General features: G+C 45.0%; 1 long non-coding RNA gene across 2 annotated transcripts; it reads left to right on the forward strand.

Moving 5' to 3' along the window:
- The first annotated feature begins 443 nt into the window (after positions 1–443).
- LOC134351075 (uncharacterized) lies at positions 444–16,200 on the forward strand. 2 transcript variants are annotated; one of them, XR_010019065.1, is made up of 5 exons: positions 444–460; positions 547–588; positions 10,202–10,252; positions 11,479–11,616; positions 12,667–16,200. It is a non-coding gene; the product is annotated as an uncharacterized LOC134351075 (long non-coding RNA). The 2 variants fall into 2 exon arrangements; XR_010019064.1 differs by lacking the exons at positions 444–460; positions 547–588 and adding an exon at positions 4,071–4,377.
- The last annotated feature ends 2,186 nt before the right edge of the window (positions 16,201–18,386 follow it).

Below are 18,386 nucleotides of genomic sequence, written 5' to 3' on the forward strand. Positions count from 1 at the left end.
ACACTGAATGGGTGCTGCATTTAGTGCTACAATCCAACTAGGGACCTTCTGTGAAAAATGGCGTAACATGAAAATTGTCTCTTTAAAACCACAAAGGAGGCTTTTTATCCTAAGCTGTATTATAATACAATTGCCAGTAACAGCTGTCTGTGGAGCTGACAGCTGCTGTATTAGCAGCAAACATCTTGTGGTGTAGCACTGATGCACCATTGAAACCTCATGTGTGTACTTGAGGAATATAACCTGTAGATATCTCAGTGAAACCCCTCAGTTCACGTTTCCTGAACTACCTGCTGTGAGTTTGCTCTTTGTTTACTTTGGCAGTTATAAGCCAGACTCAGGGTTATACATTGTTAGCCAGTTTGTCATTAACGTAGAGATGAACGTCAGGCACATTGATAACGTCATTATAACCACTGGCCATGCTAAAGTAATTTTCACAGGAAATTCCAAATTTCTGGTGAGCAGGATTTCAATGGTTCAATAGTTCAGTTTAATATTGGAGAATGTATACAGTTTACAACCTGAAATTCTTACTCTTCACAGACATCCACGACACAGAAGGAAAAACTCTCTCCCTCTTTAATGGTAAGAGCCTGTTGGCCCTCAAGTTGGGGGACTCGGAGAAGTGACGCGGAAGATTGTTACCTCGAAACAGCAAGCTGCTGATTTCCCGCTTGCATTGTTGTTGCAGAAGTGAGCTTTTGAGGGAACCTTTCTGAGATACCAAAGTGTTGGGATGGACTGTACATTTTGATGCACTCTAGATCAAGGACTCTTTGGGAGCTTTGCTACTGCTTGCATGATGGGGGGGGGGGAGTTTGGACAGAGGGTTGGTGCGTTTGCTGGTGCAAGTGGGGGTGGGGTGGGGGAGGGGAAAGGATGATGCTTGTGCGTGGGAGGGGCCATGGTAGGGCCTTGGGTTCTGGTGTTTCTGTCATTCATGCTTTGGGTTTCTTTCTATTTCATGGATGTCTGTGAAGAGTAAGAATCTCAGGTTGTATTCTGTATACATTCTCTGAACTATTGAATATTGCACTGACTATTGAGTATTAAGCTACACTGACATATATGTTTTGGTCTTGTTCTATATTGGAACAGTTCTGGAAGTCGGTTTTTTCAACAATTTCTAAAGCACTTAAAATTAATTTACAACCTAATAAATTAACTGTGCTCTTTGGAATAGTTCCTCAAAATATTCATGGTATTTCTGCGTCTGACCGACGTTATTGCATTTGTTACACTGATAGCTAGTAGGGCCATTTTGTTGAAGTGGAAGGATACGTCAGCTCCCACTTTGTCACAATGGTTCTCTCAAGTGATGCTATGTCTTAGTTTAGAGAAAATTAGAAGTCGAACCTTTGAACCTTTATTTGATTTTGAGAAAAAATGGGGCTCATTTGCTCATTATTATCATTTCAGTTAATTGATATAATTTTTCCACGATCTAATTGTAAATTTTTTTTAGTATATTTTCTTTTCTCACTGGCAGTTTGATGTTTATTTTTAGAAGCTTTTTGTATGACGCGTGACTCCAGGGTTGTACACCTAATGGGTTCTTTTTTTTTCTCACTTTTCTGCTTAGTAGGTTTTTTTTGTTATCACAACATTTTTTTTCAATCTTTAAGGTAATGTTTCTTTTGTTGTTACTTCGATGTACTCATGTTACTTTTCCTGTATATAACAATAAAAAGATTTGAAAAGAAAAGAAAGAATATTGCGCTGTACTGCAGTTTCTAGGTTGCTGTGCTCCTTTGTGTAACCCCTTGTTTCTATATGCAAGTACTCTGATGTCCTGCTGATTATCCAAGTCCCGGGGTAATATATAGAGTGACTGTATGTAAACAGGCGAGGCACTGGTAAACCAGGTTTGAATATTTGCCAGTAACTCCAGCTAAACATCACTGTACTTCACAGTTTTTCAATGATTATGTATTGCATTGTACTGCTGCCACAAAGTTAACAAATTCACGACATTCTCCGGTGATATTAAACCAGATACTGATTCTGTATGGGTTTGTTGCCTTTCATTAGACAGGGGCTTGAGATCAGGAGTTGCGAATGTCGCAGTTCTATAATAGTCATAGTCATACTTTATTGATCCTGGGGGAAATTGGTTTTCGTTACAGTTGCACCATAAATAATTAAATAGTAATAAAACCATAAATAGTTAAATAGTAATATATAAATTATGCTTGGCTCAGGGTTGGCTCCAAGGGAGGAGTTGTAAAGTTTGATGGCCACAGGCAGGAATGACTTCCTATGATGCTCTGTGTTGCATCTCGGTGGAATGAGTCTCTGGCTGAATGTACTCCTGTGCCCAACCAGTACATTATGTAGTGGATGGGAGACATTGTCCAAGATGACATGCAACTTGGACAGCGTCCTCTTTTCAGACACCACTGTCGGAGAGTCCAGTTCCATCCCCACAACATCACTGGCCTTACGGATGAGTTTGTTGATTCTGTTGGTGTCTGCTACCCTCAGCCTGCTGCCCCAGCACACAACAGCAAACATGATAGCACTGGCCACCACAGACTCTTAGAACATCCTCAGCATCGTCCAGCAGATGTTAAAGGACCTCAGTCTCCTCAGGAAATAGAGACGGTTCTGACCCTTCTTGTAGACAGCCTCAGTGTTCTTTGACCAGTCCAGTTTATTGTCAGTTCGTATCCTCAGGTATTTGTAATCCTCCACCATGTCCACACTGACCCCCTGGATGGAAACAGGGGTCACCGGTACCTTGTGTGTGGTTGGACCACACTTGGCAGATAGTTCAGATCTAGTCACCTCGTTATAGGGAGGATGTGGAGGGTGCAGAGGAGATTTACCAGGATTGGAGAATATGTCCTACGAGGACAGTTTGAACAGGATAGGGCTTTTCTCCTTGGAGCGAAGGAAGATGAGAGGTCACTTGATGAAGATCGAGTGGACAGCCCGTTCCTTTTCCCCAGAGCAGCAAAGGTTGATATGAGAGGATATAATGTGAAGGTGCTTGGAGAAAAGAATAGGGTAATATCAGAGACAGGTTTTTTATGCAGATTGTGATGGATGCATGGAACGCACTGCCAGGGGCAGTGGTAGAGGTAACGCACACAATGTGCTGGAGGAACTCAGCAGGCCAGGCAGCATCTATGGAAAAGAGTAAACAGTCGACGTTTCAGGCTGAGATCCTTCATCGGGACTGGAAAGGAAGGGGGGAGAAGTCAGGGTAAGCAGGTGGGGTGGTGGGGAGGGGAGGAAGAAGTTCAAGGTGGCAGATGATAGGTCGAACCGGGAGAGAGGGACGGGGTGAAGTAAGGAGCTGAGAAGCTGGCTGGTGAAAGAGATAAAGGGCTGGAGGAGGGGGGAGTCTGATAGGAGAGGACAGAAGATCATGGAAGGGAGAGGAGCACCGGAGGGAGGTAAGGGACAGGTAAGGAGATAAGGTGAGAGAGAGATCCAGGAATGGGGAATGGTGAAGAAGTGGGGGCGGGGGGAGGTACTTAATTACTGGATGTTTGAGAGATCGACATTCTAAATCAAGAAAATTATGTAGTAGAGGTAAATTAACTAGGAATATTTAAGGGACTCTTAGACTGGTAGGCCGATGATAAAACAATAGAGCGGTATGTAGAAGGGAAAGGTCAGATACCATGGGCCGAAGGGCCTGTCCTGTACTATAATGTTATGTGTTCCATGTACAATGATAGAATGAATGAGTTAGCACGGTGGTTGGGGGGGAGGGGTTGGGATAGGATACTTTGAACATTCCCTTTGTTTATGATATTTTTTGTGTTTCATATCCTGTGAACTGATTTATCTGCAGCTGTCAATTCATCTGATTCCACACCTCTGTACCTGGGGTCAAGTTCCAGTGGTTCAGAAGCCACTCCTCACGGGCTCCTCTTCTCTCAGCAGTTTTCTTGACCTTCAGACCATTGTGCTGCTGTCTGATTAAACCTGTCTGACAGAGAGTCACGAATAAGTAAAGAATTTCCGAATACAGCTGAGGCAATTGCAGATTAGCCTACAACCAGCCAGTGGAAATAATTCAGAAGTTAAATAATGAAAGTCCAGGAACAACATGCTTCCATAATAGGGAAGGGAATGGACAAGAGGGTTGAGATTGGTGCTTGGCCCGTTGTCGTTTGTCATCTACAGTGCATCAATGATTCGGATGATAATGAGACAGACTGGATCAGCAAATCTGCAGATGACACCAAGATTGGGGGCTTCGTGGACAGCAAGGAAGGCTGTCAATTCTTGCAGCAGGATCTTTTACTTTTTACCTTTTTACTTATACTTTATTGTCGCCAAACAATCGATACTAGAGCGTACAATCATCACAGTGATATTTGATTCTGTGCTTTGCACTCCCTGCAGTACAAATCAATAGTAAGTATTAAAAATTTAAATTATAAATCATAAATAGAAAATAGAAAAGGGAAAGTAAGGTAGTGCAAAAAAAACCGAGAGACAGGTCCGGATATTTGGAGGGTACAGCCCAGATCCAGGTCAGGATCCGTTCAGCAGTCTTATCACAGTTGGAAAGAAGCTGTTCCCAAATCAGGCCATACGAGTCTTCAAGCTCCTGAACCTTCTCCCGAAGGGAAGAGGGACGAAAAGTGTGTTGGCTGGGCGGGTCGTGTCCTTGATTATCCTGGCAGCACTGCTCCGACAGCGTGCGGTGTAAAGTGAGTCCACGGATGGAAGATTGGTTTGTGTGATGTGCTGGGCTGTGTTCACGATCTTCTGCAGCTTCTTCCAGTCTTAGACAGGACAACTTCCATACCAGGTTGTGATGCACCCTAGAAGAATGCTTTCTATGGTGCATCTATAAAAATTAGTGAGGGTTTTAGTGGACAGGCCAAATTTCTTTAGTTTTCTCAGGAAGTAAAGGTGCTGGTGGGCCTTCTTGGCAGTGAACTCTGCTTGGTTGGACCAAGTCAGGTCATTTGTGATATTGACCCCAAGGAACTTAAAGCTTTTGACCTGTTCCACTTGCGCACCACCGATGTAAATTGGGTCATGCGGTCCGCTACTCCTTCTGACGTCAACAACCAATTCTTTCATCTTGCTGACGTTGAGGGATAGGTTATTGTCTTTGCACCGTGCCACCAGGTTCTTAACTTCCTCTCTGTACTCAAACTCATCATTACCCGAGATCTGGACCCCACTAGAAAAAATGGCAGATGGAATTTAATGCAGACAAGTGTGAGGTGTTGCACTTTGGGAGGACAAAGCAGTGTAGAACTTGTACAGTGAGCGGTCGGGCACTGAGGTGTGCGATAGAACAGAGGGATCTGGGAATACAAATCTATAATTTCTTGAAAGTGGCATCACAGGTAGATAGGGTTCTAAAGAGAGCTTTTGACATATTGGCCTTCATGATCAATGTACTGAGTACAGGAGATGGGATGTTAAGACATGGGTGAGGCCTAAATTAGAGTATTGTGTACAGTTTTGGTTATCTACAGGAAAGATATCGATAAGATTGAAAGAGTGGAGAGAAAACTTACGAGGATGGTGCCAGAACTTGAGGACCTGAGTTACAGGGAAAGGTTGAATAGGTTCGGACTTTATTCCTAAGAGCATGGGAGAATGAGGGGAGATTTGATAGAGATACACCAAATTATAGACAAGCTAAATGCAAGCAAGCTTTTGCACTGAGGTTGGGTGAGACTAGAACTAGAGGTCATGGGTTAAATGTAAAAAAGTGGAATGTTTATGGGAAACCTGAGGGGGAAGCTCTTCACTCAGAGGATGGTGCAAGTGCGGAATGAGCTGCCTGTGGAAGTGGTGGACGTGGGTTCAATTTCAACTTTAAGAGGAATTTGGATAGGTACATCGATGGGATGGGTGTGGACGGCTATGGGCCAGTTGCAGGTCGATGGGGACTAAGCAGAACAATAGTTGGGCATGGACTAAACGGGCTGAAGGGCCTGTTTCTGTGCTGTGGTGCTCTAGGACTACTACAAGTCCAAGAAATTCTCCATGTAGAGGGATATCAAACATAAAGATCAGAAGCACATGACAAGAATAGAGAATTTAAAACAGGGGAGCAGCAGCAGGAGCATAGAATGGTCAGGAGGTACTTACAAAAATATATTAGGAAAGCAAAAAGAAGGCATGAAATACCTCTGACAGAAAAGTTTAAATAAATTCTCAAATTGTTTCATGTTTATTAATTGCTGCAATGTAACTATAGAGGTAGTTACTAATGCACAGAAAGTGTCAAAGGAAGTCAAATGGTCGGGAACATCTACGGAAAGGAATTAAAGAGTTGACATTTCAGGCCAAGACCTTTCTACAAGACTGGAAGGGGAAAGGGAACACAAAATAATCTGCAGATGCTGGGGTCAACACTCACAACACGCTGGAGGAACTCAGCAGGTCGGGCAGCATCCGTGGAAAAGATCGGTCGACGTTTCGGGCCGGAACCCTTCGTCAGGACTGTAGGGGGAAGGGGCAGAGTCCCTATAAAGAAGGTGGGTGGGTGGGGGATGGGGGACGAAGTGAGAAGCTGGAGGTGATAGATGTTAAAAAGCCAAGGGATGAAGAAGGACTCCTTAGGGGCCAAAATTGTAATCAGCAATAGAGGACATGAGTAAAGTCTTTAAATTAACACCTCTCTTATGTATTCACCAAGGAGAAGGTAGTTTAAGAATCCAGAGCAGAATAATGAAATTTTAAAACAAGTTGCCACATAAAAGGAGGTGATAGATATTTTAACCCTCTAAGAAGACACAACCTTGTCGTAGGGTTTGGAGGCTTTCATGCCTCAATGATCCGGAGAGCTACGTTGGCTGGGTCAGGGCTTTATGCTTTGGCTCTTGGTAGGGTCACCCATACCAAACAGGTCAAAGGGCAGAGGCCAGACTAAGAGTCGCCCACCGGTCCTCCAGCTTCAGGGGTTCAGCTCAGGGCTAACAACCCTGACTGGTAAAACAAAATTGTTATGGAAACAGCAATGAAGAATCCTTCTGCATCTGAGTGCGACGGTATTCCTGAGTCTCCACCCAGGACTTGCATGACTGACAGTGGCTAAAACAGAGAGGAAGCTACCGGACGACGAAGGAAGCCGTGAACACTGCCAGAAGTAGGGAAATCATTTCCTTTCCCCACCTGGCCATCTCTGGCATCTCAAAGCCAGAATGCTTGAACCACGGTGAGAAAAGCAATTCTGAATTGTCTCGTTGCTTATTTCTCACCAACTATCAGTGACAAAAATCACTGCTTTTAGGACATAAATACACGTAACTGACACTATCTAAAAACTGTTCGCTCGAAGTATGGTGTAGTGTCTAAAGGCCACGCAAGTGTGCGTGACTGACGCTAGATGGACATCGTTCCGCAGCATTCTCCTATCCCAATTAAGCAAAATAGAGTTCCAAATAAATGAAGGGAATCTCATCTATTTTCGCAATTGTTCTTTTAAGAGCTGTCCCAATCAACCGACGGCCCAATTAACCGGAATCCACTGCACTTCTTTCCGTGATTTATAGTATTTGTTTATGTATCGCACTGTACCGTCGCCTCAAAACAACAAACTTCGCACCATGTGTCAGCGGTAGTAAACCTGATTCTGAAAGTAGCTGTGAGCTACAACTGTGAGATGTATCACCAACACCAGAAAATCTGCAGATGCTGGAAATCCAAACCAGCACACATAAAATGCTGGAGGAACTCAGCAGCTCAGGCAGCAGCCATGGAAAAGAGTAGGCAGTCTACGCTTCAGGCCAAAGTCCTCCTTCAGGACTGGAATGGAAGAATAAGAAGGTGGAGGCTGTAGTTTTTTCCTCCTCCTCCCCCCTACTTTCTTACCCTGATTTCTTCACATACATCTTTTCTAGTGCTAAAACCATCTTTAGTAGAAGTCCCAAGGTCAAATTTCCCATTCAACTCGGAGGCGAAAGAGTCTACCACGGGGTCATTGAAAATGGATGGTCGATGGTCAGCATACACTTAGTGGACCGAAGGGCCTGTGCCCATGCTGAATTGCTCTATAACAACCACACATTGTTGTACCTTACTCTGGAAAAAGCAAGTAGCCGGTGGAACTCAGCAAGCAGGGTGTGGTGAGGAGGAAATTGTGGATGTTTCAGGTGGAGATCCGCATAGGGGTTGAGGGTGGAGAAAGAAGAGGAGAGGGGTGGGAGTGAGATAGGGGCTGGTTGGCGAAGGGTGGACCAAGGAGGGATGCGGCATGACGGCACCAGCTGGGATTGGGGGAGAGGCAGGGAAAGGGTTGGCAGATGGTTGGTGGGTGAAAGAGAACGGGAAGAGGAAAAGAGAAAAGGGCAGGCGAACGCAAGAGGTTCGGCGGGTGCTAGAAATCGTGGGGAAACCACACAAAATGCGGGAGGAGCTCAGTAAGTCACAGAGAGGAACAGTCAACATTTCAAGTCAAGACCTTCATCAGGACTGGAAAGGAAGGGGAATGAAGCCAGTATCTTTAGGACCCAGCGGGGCAGATGAAGTACGGTAGGGTGAAGTTGGAGAGTGAGGTTGGCAGGTGATAAGCTGGGATATAAACACTACAAGTGCTGGTAAGCACTGAAGATGACAAAAGGAAACATTTAAGGGAGAGATGAAGCTCCCCTGTTCGAGCATATTCTGACCTTAGGGGATATAGCAAGATATTAACTTCAGCAACAAATATTTAGACCTGAATGTGGACTGTAGATGAAATTTAAAATGCAGCCCTGGACAATGGGTTCCTGGAGCCCTGAAAATCAGTTAACTGAAAAACCAGACAATGCTGATTAACTTCATTTTGGGTGACACACATCAAAGTTGCTGGTGAACGCAGCATCTCTAGGAAGAGGTACAGTCGACGTTTCGGGCCAAGACCCTTCGTCAGGACTAACTGAAAGAAGAGCTAGTAAGAGATTTGAAAGTGGGAGAGGGAGGGGGAGGATAGGAGAAGACAGGAGGGGGAGGAATGGAGCCAAGAGCTGGACAGGTGATTGGCAAAAGGGATATGAGAGGATCATGGGACAGGAGGCCCAGGGAGAAGGAAAAGGGGGAGGGGGGTGAAACCCAGAGGATGGGCAAGGGGTATAGTCAGAGGGACAGAGGGAGAAAAAGGAGAGAGAGAGAAAGAATGCGTGTATAAAAATAAATAATGGATGGGGTACAAGGGGGAGGTGGGGCATTAGCGGAAGTTAGAGAAGTCAATGTTCATGCCATCAGGTTGGAGGCTACCCAGACGGAATATAAGGTGTTATTCCTCCAACCTGAGTGTGGCCTCATCTTTACAGTAGAGGAGGCCGTGGATAGGCATGTCGGAATGCGAATGGGATGTGGAATTAAAATGTGTGGCCACTGGGAGATCCTGCTTTCTCTGGCGGACAGCTGCATTCACCAGCAACTTTGATGTGTGTTGCTTGAATTTCCAGCATCTGCAGAGTTCCTCTTGTTTGTGTTTTTAAATTCATTTTGTGTGTCTGGAGTGTGGGTGCGAAAAAGGGGATGTGGAAATTATATGTCATTCAAAGGAAGCATTGTACCTCCATTGTATAGAATTGTCCTTTGATCCTTAGCAGATGAAATATTGGTTCAACGGGCCTTTCTTCTGAAAGGGTGTCAGTATGATGCCTGCCGCTCATTCTTGTTGAATAAACCACTTCTCTATGCACTAGTTTCTGTCTCTCTCCAGTGACTTTGTTCATATTACAACAACCCCCAGCAGCTCCATCTCACTCGTCCACCACTCCCCTTTATACCTGCTACCTTCTGTCTCCAATCTCACTCTTGATGCTAGGTCTCGAGCCAAAACATTGAAAATTCCTTCCCCACCCAACCCTGCCTGCCCACCACCCTCCCCTTCAGATACTGCCTGATCCCCCGGATTCCTCTAGAATGTATTATTTTCTCCGCACTGCGACATCTTGTGTCTCCATAATATTACCTTATTCTGGCTTAAGTCTGTTTCCAAAAGCAGAGCATCACTTTCTCCAGAGCTTGGGGCAGGGGAAAAGTGTTTGGACTCCAGGAGTCTCACAGACACCATCTGTTTTAATGCCCTTCCCTAGTAACGTATTCCATAACTCAACTACCATTTGAAGGTGAAAGTTCTGCCTGGGTTCTCTTCCAACTATAAAATGTGTACTCTTGTTTGGTTTTTGAACTATTCACCGTGGTGAATAATTAACCAGTTCACCTTTGTAATTTTTAAAACTTCATTTAGGTCATCCAGAAATCTCTTCTTTTCCAGGCCAAGCCTACGTAATACTACGGTATTTGACACGTAATGAGTGTCAGAGAGGTGGGTGATCATTATCTTTTTAATTTCTGTTTTTGCACTACTTATTTTCACTTAAGGATTTATTATATATATATATAATTACTATAATTCAGTTTTTACTATATTTATCATGTATGCTACTGCTGCAAAGTTAACAGACTTCACAACATATTCCAGCGATATTACACCTGATACTGATCTGATGAAGCTGTGACTCGAGTGGAAGTGAGAGAGTTAATGTGGGGCTTGACTCCACTTTCAGTCCCATTTATGGAGATGTTTCTGCACTGGGATTGCAACCTCTGTACAGTTGCATACTTTAACCATTCTCGGATTGCCAGAGCTTTAAGACTTCATGACACTACTGAGGGCAGATCCACACACTCCTCAAGACTATTCCTCAATCGGATATGCTGATCCAGCATAACGTTGATACTCCATGTTTTCATATATGTCTCATCCTCTGTTTCAACAGTCAGAAAAAGTTATCTTGAGAAACTTTGAAAGCATAAATGCCGGTCATTCCTTCTGTCTTGCCATGCTCACCTTGGTACAAAGGTAACCCACTCAGCTCTGGGTGAAGCATACACTCCAAAGTCTTGATTATATGGCAGAGGTGACATTCCATTCCGGTACTGGTGGAGAACTACATTGCCAAAAGTAGCATTTCTGTGATTGAGCCATTAGCTGAGACTTTGTTTATCCGGTATGGTGGTTATAAAATTTTATACAGCCCTACCCACTGCCTCTCAGCCAGGACCTTAAAATAGATTATTGGCATATCTTACACACAAGAGAGACTGAAGATCCTGGAAAGCTGGAACAACACACACACACACACACACATACAGGCAATGCTAGAGTACCTTAATGGATGGGGCAACATCTATAGAGGAAAACAGTTTCTGGGCTGCTAAGAAATATATTTTTAAAAAGTACAAAGAGGGAGCAAAATAGTGAGTTAGCGTTCGTGGTTCATGAACCGTTCAGAAACATGCTGCATTTTACGCTCAGTGGCCATTTTATTAGAACCTCCTGTACCTAATAAAGTGGCCACTGAACTGATGGTTGCGGTCTTCTGTTGCTGTAGCCCATCACTTCAAGGTTTGACGATTTGTGCATTCAGAGATGTTCTTCTGCACACCACTGTTGTAATGCATACTCATCTGAGTTACTGTCACCTTCCCAATATCTTGAACCAGTCTGGCCATTCTCCTCTGACCTTTCTCATTAACAACAAACAACAGGAATTCTGCAGATGCTGGAAATTCAAGCAACATACATCAAAGTTGCTGGTGAACGCAGCAGGCCAGGCAGCATCTATAGGAAGAGGCGCAGTCGACGTTTCAGGCCGAGACCCTTCGTCAGGACTAACTGAAGGAAGAGTGAGTAAGGGATTTGAAAGCTGGAGGGGGAGGGGGAGATGCAAAATGATAGGAGAAGACAGGAGGGGGAGGGATAGAGCCGAGAGCTGGACAGGTGATAGGCAAAAGGGGATACGAGAGGATCATGGGACAGGAGGTCCGGGACGAGAGACGGGGGGGGTGACCCAGAGGATGGGCAAGAGGTATATTCAGAGGGACAGAGGGAGAAAAAGGAGAGTGAGAGAAAGAATGTGTGCATAAAAATGAGTAACAGCTGGGGTACGAGGGGGAGGTGGGGCCTAGCGGAAGTTAGAGAAGTCAATGTTCATGCCATCAGGTTGGAGGCTACCCAGACAGAATATAAGGTGTTGTTCCTCCAACCTGAGTGTGGCTTCATCTTTACAGTAGAGGAGGCCGTGGATAGACATGTCAGAATGGGAATGGGATGTGGAATTAAAATGTGTGGCCACTGGGAGATCCTGCTTTCTCTGGCGCACAGAGCGTAGATGTTCAGCAAAGCGGTCTCCCAGTCTGCGTCGGGTCTCACCAATATATAAAAGGCCACATCGGGAGCACCGGACGCAGTATATCACCCCAGTCGACTCACAGGTGAAGTGATGCCTCACCTGGAAGGACTGTTTGGGGCCCTGAATGGTGGTAAAGGAGGAAGTGTAAGGGCATGTGTAGCACTTGTTCCGCTTACACGGATAAGTGCCAGGAGGGAGATCAGTGGGGAGGGATGGGGGGGACGAATGGACAAGGGAGTTGTGTAGGGAGCGATCCCTGCGGAATGCAGAGAGGGGGGGGGAGGGAAAGATGTGCTTAGTGGTGGGATCCCGTTGGAGGTGGCGGAAGTTACGGAGAATAATATGTTGGACCCGGAGGCTGGTGGGGTGGTAGGTGAGGACCAGGGGAACCCTATTCCTAGTGGGGTGGTGGGAGGATGGAGTGAGAGCATTAATTTCTTTATTATTATTATTAATTTCTCATTTATAAGGCGCTTTTGCCCACAGAACTAATGTTCACCAGATTTTTTTTTTTGCTTTTTGCACCATTCTCTGTAAACTCTAGGGACTGTTGTGCATGAAAATCCCAGGAGATCAGCAGTTTCCGAGATACTCAAGTCACCCCGTCTGGCACCAACAATCAATTCCACTGTCAGAAGTCACTTCCATTCTGAAATTTGGCCTGAACAACAAATGAACCTCTTGACCACATCTGCGTGTGTTGCTGCCAAACGATTGGCTAGTTAGGTATTTTAATTAATGAGCAGGTGTAACTAATAAAATAGCCACTGAGATATATGCCACTGTCATTACAGCAAAATATCTCAAATTACTTCACGGAAGAAATATTAAATAAAAACTGATTTAAAAAAAGAAGAAAAAATTTCAAATATTTCAAATGTTAGGGAGAATCTTAAAAACGCGGCTATTACAATCAGACCTGATTAAGATGCCAGATAACTCTGACAGCTCAGGAGGTTCTGGCAAGTTAGGCCAAGTGCACATTTGAAGACAAATACGATAATTTTAAAATATAGATCAGCAAGTACAAGGTGATAGGTAAGCAGAACAATACAAGTTAGGATATGGGCCACACAGATATGAATGACCTCGTTTATAGAGGACGGTGAGAGAAGTTTGCCTGAAGACCGTTATTGGAAAAGAAACATGGGTACATGTGGTAGCAGAGTAATTACGTATGTTTGACCTGACCAGGAATAGAAACCTGAAGGAATGAATCAGAAAATGTCTTTAAATCATATGAGGAAGCCTACCAAACCTTGATCCCCTGACTGATCTCAACACTTCTCTTATTCTCTAATTTGCTTTGTTAATGGATGTTAGGTTGTCATCTGAGTCAGATTAAAGACTGAAAGAACAATTAGCTTTATTTGTCACATTTACATCGAATCTCGATACAGCCGTTTGCATCCATTCAAATCAGCGAGGATGGTGCTGGCTCCAGCCCACAACTTAATAACCCTAACTGGTACCTGGAGGAAACCTGCACAGTCACGGGTACAGACAGTGGTGGGAATTGAACCTCAATCAATGATCGCTGGCACTAACCGTTCCGCCACATGGATAACACACGAACTTGTTTTGCTGGCTCATACTACTACTACGTCGACTCAGGCCTAGGGGGCCTGCATCGGGCACGATGACAGACTCTCCACTTCTCCCTCTCCCTCATCAGTGTGTTCAGTTCATTGTCTTCTAGGAGCGTGTTGACCATAGTCTTGGGTTTATCCTCCCGTGGTTGGGCTCCCACATATGGCTCATTCCCTCAGGCTTATTCCTAGTCCGTTATAACGACTCTAGTACCATGCTCCAAGATTAGAGACAGGCTAGCTTGTCCCCAGTCTACCAGCCCTAATTCATCCATCTTTGGAATGTGGGAGGAAACTGGAGCACCTGGAAGAAATTAAGAGTTAACTTACCCCTGGCTGATGCTGAGGTACATCTTAGGATGCGCTCAGACACGTCATCAGTGATGTAACCTGGGGTCATCAGACACCCTCACCCAGGCGACCCAGCCAGGGTTGACCAGGCCCTGGATTGTGTACCAGCGGTGGTGATGCGCGGGTCACACCTCTTGATCCTTCGCCATCTGGAGGTTCGTTCAGCAGCCTCTGCGTTGGCCCTGATGGCTCTTCACTTTACGGCCCCCACATAATCCCAAGGAGAGAGTAGGTTCTGCGGAGTCAGCAGCCAGCAAAGGCTCTACCCCCACCCCCTCCGTAAGCTCGCATTGTGCCCTCCACCTCTGTCTCTGCTACTGCTCTACCAGCTCCTGCTATTTGGCCCTCTTACACTCAAAAACCTCCTCAATCCGGACTTCCCAAGGCACTGTCAGTTCTACCAAGACCACCAGCTTCGTGGTTTCTGACAGAGTGATCACGCCAGGCCCCGGGGATGATGATGCGATGAAGTGAGGGAACTTTAATTGCTTTATACTTTACAAGTTAGTACCACAACCTTGCTTGTCAGTGAAAGTTAACACACCCCAGGGCGAAAGAGAGAACAAGAAACAAAAAGCAGTTTTTGTTTGGTTAGAGGTTTAATTGGTTGTACCGAAAGAGTTAAATGGAACAGCATGCTCTGTCTGAGATAACCAGAGCTGGCCACTGGTGGCTCGTGTTGAAGCAGCTGAAGTACTTTTTTTACAGCAGTTTATAAATATGGTGACCCTATTTAAAGGATGTAGTTCAGACTGTGTCTGCAGTGTCAGCAGACTACAGCTTGGGGCGGCACGGTAGTGTAGTGGTTAGCACAATGCTTTACAGTACCGGCAACCCAGGTCCACTTCCCACCGCTGTCTGTAAGGGGTTTGTTGGTTCTCCCCGCGACCGCGCGGGTTTCCTCCGGGTGCTCCGGTTTCCTCCCACAGTCCAAGGGTGACCCGGTTGGCAGGTTAATTGGTCGTTGTGAATTGTCCCGTGTTTAAGCTAGGGGTAAATCAGGGGTCACTGGGCAGTACGGCTCGAAGAGCAGGAAGAGCCTATTCTGTGCTGTATGTCAATAAGTAAATAAACAGAGAGAAAGGACGAGGTCAGTCACTTAAATCTGCAACAGCTTAGGGTAAGTGTGAAGGGAACTATTTGAAAGTTGCATCTCCATCTGGTATGGGAGCAGCCGAGCATCGGACCAGAACTCCCTACAAAGGACAGTGAGAACGACCGAGAGGATCATAGGGGTCTCCCTACTATCCACTGGGAGCATTTATCAAGAGCGCTGTGCACGCAGGGTCCTCAGTATTATTAAGGTCTCATCCATCCATGATTCAGCATCCTCTTTGACTTTCTACCATCAAGCAGGAGACTCCGATGCATAAAAACAAGAACTGACAGGATGGGAAACAATTTCTTCCCTCAGGCCATTAGGCTTCTGAACTTGCCATATCAGAATCAAAGTGTAGCCAGCTAATCTGTTCTGTGCCTTACAATATTTAATTTATGCACTTTATTTATGCATAATTCATCTGTAGATTTTATCCTTACTTTCATAAATTATTGAGTGTTACTGTGCTTTACACCCTGGCTCGGAGAAACATTGTCTCATTTGACAGTATACATGTATATAATTAAATGACAATAAATTTGATTTGACTTGAAATATAAAATTTTGCATTGGCCTTGAGACCAACACAATGATGGCAGGAGTGTATCTTTTATTAAAATCTTTTCAGTGAGGCACGACTGTAAGGTAGCATAGTGGTTAGCATAACACTTCACAGTGCCAGCGGCTACCGGTCGGAGTTCAATTCCCACCGCTGGCTATAAGGAGTTTGTACCTTCTCCCTCTGACCACATGGGTTTCCTCCGGGTGCTCTGGTTTCCTCCCACATTCCACAAGTACATGAGTCAGGGTTAGGGTTAGTAAGTTGCGTGCTGTCACCTGCACAGCCTCAGACTGTGTAGGCCGTTGACACAAACGATGCATTTCACTGTATGTTTCGATGCGCATGTGGCAATTAAAGCTAATCTTCAAATTTGGAACGTGGCTCAGTGCAGCTGTTCATCAGTGGTTAAGGAACGGGGACAGGGGTGGGATCATCTCGGGACTCTGCAGTTGTCAAATTCCTCATTCCCACCGGCATTCCTAGGTATAATGGATGAATGGAACGTGTTAAACACTTCTAGCCAGGAATTCAACACCTAATAATGTTTAATTCAAATTTATGCAATTGAAATCCAATTTAAAAAATAGTGTCACAACTTCCAGCTTATTTTACATCATTGCAAAAATTACATTATGTATTTATTGAGACACAGTGTGGAATAGGCCCTTCCGGCCTCCGAGCCTCGCCACCCAGCAATCCCCCAATTTAATCTTGGGTTGCCTGTACTGTGAAGTCTTGTGCTAACCATTACGCAACCCGGGCCCTTGCACGCCTGCAACAAAAGGGAGAGAAAAGGCAAGATCAGTTACATAAACCTGCAACAGTCTAGGGCAAATGTGAAGGGAATAATTTGAAAGTTGCATCTCCATCTGGTATGGGAGCAGCCGAGCATTGGACCGTAAGTCCCGACAAAGGACTGTGAGAACGACCGAGAGGATCATAGGGGTCTCCCTACTATCCATCAGGAACGTTTATCGGGGCGCTGTATACCCAGGGTCCTCAGTATTATTAAGGATCCCACCCATCCATCCAGCGCCCTCTTTGACTTTCTACCACCAGGCGGGAGACTCCGATGCATAAAAACAAGAACGGTCAGATGAGAAACAATTCTTTCCCCAGGCCATTAGGCTTCTGAACTCCCTGTGCATCGCAGTCGAAGTGTCACCGGGTAATCTGTTCTTTACCTTACAATATTTAATTTATACACCTTACTTTGTTTATTTATATATAATTCATTTGTAAATTTTATTCTAACTTTCCTAGGTAATTGTGTGCTATGTGTACTACTGTGTTTTACACTCAGGTCTGGAGAAATGTTATCTCGTTTGACAGTATACATGTATATAGTTAAATGACAATTAATTTGACTTGCCTTGACTTGGAACTCTCCATTAGGACTTTACTATCACTGTAGCAATAAATATCAGCACTTCCCAGGAGCTACATGCTCTTCCCAACACAAAGCTACACAGAGATGTCCACCGGATGTCAAGAACTCCTCTTTATCTTCAGGCACCCGAACCCCTCACTCAAAAACAAAATGCTCCAGTCTACCTGCTCCTCTGCCTCACCATCAAACCATCAGTCTGAGCTCTGAAGCACAGCTCTGTGCCATCTCACAGCACTCCAGTTACTTCACAGATCCAGATACAACCAAAATGCTGGATGCTGTGCATTTAATATTTCATTAATATTTGAGTAATATTGTAAATATATTAAACACAAAATAATCTGCAGATGCTGTGATCAAAGCAACACTTTCAGTACGCTGGATGAACGCAGCAGGTCGGGCAGCATCACTGGAAACGATGAGTCGACGTTTCAATGTTTTTGACGCTAAACTCAGGTTGGAGGAGCAACACCTCATATACCGTCTAGGTAGTCTCCAGCCCCTTGGTATGAACATAGAATTCTCTAACTTCTGGTAATTCCCTCCCCCTCCCTTTCCCTATCCCAATTTCACTCTGCCCCCTCCCTCAGCTGCCTATCACCTCCCTCATGGTTCCGCCTCCTTCTTCTACCACCCATTGTTTTCCTGCCTATGACGTAGATGCTTCCCCTGCCCCACCCCCTTGTCTTTCAAATTACTGGTCTTTCAACTGAAGCTACAAGCATTCTTCAAATCCTTCCCCACCTTTCATTCTTCAGTCCTGACGAAGGGCTCCAGCCCGAAACGTCAACTCATCGTTTCCACTGATGCTGCCCAACCTGCTGAGTTCATCCAGCGTACTGTAAGTGTTGCATTGTAAATATATAGTTTCATTGAATATTGTATGTTGTTAACATAATTCAATATGGGGTATATGTAAAAGTACAAAGACACTTGCTAATTTTTACAGATGTGCCACGGAGAGCATTCTAACTGGCTGCATTGCTGCCTGGAATGGGGGAGTGGTGTTTCTACCACACAGGATGGAAGTAAGCTGCAGAGAGTTGTAAAATTAGTCAGCTCCATCATGGGTACTAGTCTCCGTAGTATCCAGGACACCTTCAAGGAGCGATGCCTCAGAAAGGCGGCATCCATCATTAAAGACCCCTATCACATCACCCAGGCCCTATCACACATGCTCTCGTCTCATTGCTGCCATCAGGGAGGAGGTACAGAAGCCTGAAGGCACACACTCAATGATTCAGGAACAGCTTCTTCCCCTCTGCCATCCAAG

Source organism: Mobula hypostoma, chromosome 8 (genome assembly GCF_963921235.1).
Source record: "Mobula hypostoma chromosome 8, sMobHyp1.1, whole genome shotgun sequence".
Taxonomy (NCBI): Eukaryota; Metazoa; Chordata; class Chondrichthyes; order Myliobatiformes; family Myliobatidae; genus Mobula; species Mobula hypostoma.